Source organism: Bombus fervidus, unplaced genomic scaffold, assembly GCF_041682495.2.
Source record: "Bombus fervidus isolate BK054 unplaced genomic scaffold, iyBomFerv1 scaffold0028, whole genome shotgun sequence".
Lineage (NCBI taxonomy): Eukaryota > Metazoa > Arthropoda > Insecta > Hymenoptera > Apidae > Bombus > Bombus fervidus.
In genome coordinates, this window is record NW_027212591.1 from 80,001 (window position 1) to 82,500 (window position 2,500).

Below are 2,500 nucleotides of genomic sequence, written 5' to 3' on the forward strand. Positions count from 1 at the left end.
GCACGCTAGATCGTAACACACACTTTTCGTTGATTTCCGACGAACGTGGCTTTGGGCCAGGCGCGCGGGCAGAGAGATACGCGACCGACGGGGAAAAATTCGTCCCGATACATGTACGCGTACTCTCCGATCTCCGCGCAACGCTGGGGATCATCTCCCTAAGTCATCAGCGTTCGAAGAAATCTCGTGTGTCCGTTCCCGGATCTACGGCTTTCTCTGGGTTCACGAAGAACAGAAAAAAGCACAGAGGATGAAAAACGCAACGACGACCCATCGATGCGACGGTCCTCGTTGTCTTCTCGTCAGTCGTCTCGCGCCTGCAGAATACATCTCTGCCGCACGAACAGACGGAGTGGGTATTCGATCCCTGGGGCTGTACGAGTAAAAACATCTTGATGAAAAGACGGTTGTGTTTCTTTAAGGCACACAGTTTTTCGTTACGCCACCAAGTTTAGGTTTAGGTTTTAATATCTTGGTTCTCTTTTCTCTCCTCTCTCGACTGACTTTGTTCAAAAATATTTTTGCTTTCTCTCAGTCTCGCCAAAAATTCATTTAAGACGACGTCGGGGGCGCGGTCATTCGTGCTTATCGAAGACTAACAAAACGTAGCAGAGGCTGATACAAAAAGAAAAAAAAAATCGGCCACGAAGAAAACTCGCTCTGTGTATCTCGATAACCGCGTCGACGACGACGGTTCTCTCCGCGCTCTTTTAATTCGTATCCTTCTTCTTGCGCTTCGTCCGACTCAGAAACGTTCGTAAAACACGAACGACGGCGGGTTGTCAAGCCAAGAAGGGACAGAGAAGAGACGGAGGTAGTTTTGCGAGTCTCCCGTGAACGCGATAGATTTTTCATATATATTTGTATCGAGAGCATGCGTACGCCGGTCTCCACACGATCCAGCGACGAACGCCGACGAACGTCCAACAATCGCTCGTACGTCGCGTACGAGCCCTCGACCGCTCTTTAATTCGTATTCTTTTGCTTGGCGCTCGTCCTCCGACTCGGAAACGTTCGTTTAAAGATAAAACGAACGACGGCGGGCTGTCGACGAGGCAAGAAAGAACAGAGAGAGACGGACCGAGAGCAACGATACGCAACGCAAGCAGTCTTAGGTTTACGTGAGCAACCCTCAGCCAGGCGTGGTCCAGGAATTGTATCCGTGGACCGCAATGTGCGTTCGAAATGTCGATGTTCATGTGTCCTGCAGTTCACACGTTGACGCGCAATTAGCTGCGTTCTTCATCGACCCACGAGCCAAGTGATCCACCGTTCAGGGTAATCGTTTATGCATGGATTTTTGTTTGTGTACTCAGGTTTTTGTACTCTTATTCTCGGTTCGAAAGAAGCCGATATCCGACAAACGTCCGACCAACGGGAATCGAACGCGCGGAAGTCGCCATATGATTGACGACACGAAAATACGTTCGAAAACGAAATCGGACGGACTGCGCGACGACACACGCAGCCCGCCGACCGGGCGTAAAGTGCATTATAATATATAACAACCAACGAGATCGAAGCTCCGTTCGTCAGGAAACGACGGGGATATAACACCCGATTCTGAATCCTCTGTACAGCACACGATCTCGCGAAGAAAGCGCACGGTGGCTAGCCCATGATATATATATATGTTCGTTCCTCTCGTCCAGTTATTCGAAGCAAACAGCCGATATGCATCTCCATCGTTCGGGTAAAAAAAAATCGATGGGACGCGCACGGTCGTAGTCTTCCTCGCGCGGTCGTTTCTTCCCGATAGCCAGAAGCAGAGTTTGAAAAACTCTAGCGACGGAACGAGGCATTAGACTCTCGACAACGAGGATAGAGAGACGGCCGGCGATCCCCTCTGAATCGACTTCGGTGGTTCAGGTAAAAATAAAAAAAATCGATGGGACGCGCACGGTCGTCGTTCCTCTTCCTCGCGCGCGGTCTATTCTTCCCGATAGCCAGAAGCAGAGTTTGAAAAACTCTAGCGACGGAACGAGGCATTAGACTCGCGACAACGAGGATAGAGAGACGGCCGGCGGTCCCCTCTGAATCCACTTTGGTCGCTCAGGTAAAAATAAAAAAAAATTCGAAAGGGACGCGCACGGTCGTCCTTCCTCTTCCTCGCGCGGTCTTTTCTTCCCGATAGCCAGAAGCAGAGTTTGAAAAACTCTAGCGACGGAACGAGGCATTAGACTCTCGACAACGAGGATAGAGAGACGGCCGGCGGTCCCCTCCGAACGGATGGCGACAACGACGACTAAAGCGCGAAAAATCGCGACGAAAAGGAACGCATCTCCGTTCAGGTGTATGTGTGTGCGTGCGTTTAAAAAAAATTCGATGGGACTCGCAGCCATCGGCCTCGCGCGGTCGTTTCTTCCCGATATCCAGAAGCAGAGTTTGAAAAACTCTAGCGACGGAACGAGGCATATGACTCACGACAACGAGGATATGGACAGGCGGTCCCCTCTGAACGGGTCGACGAGACGATGGTAAAAGAGACGAACCGGACGAA

The 2,500-nt window shown here is 50.9% G+C and overlaps 1 non-coding gene across 1 annotated transcript; it reads right to left on the reverse strand.

Annotated features, from left to right (window-relative positions):
* Positions 1 to 1,126: 1,126 nt before the first annotated feature.
* On the reverse strand, positions 1,127 to 1,281 carry LOC139997079 (5.8S ribosomal RNA). Its single transcript, XR_011802553.1, has one exon. It is a non-coding gene; the product is annotated as a 5.8S ribosomal RNA (ribosomal RNA).
* Positions 1,282 to 2,500: the final 1,219 nt, after the last annotated feature.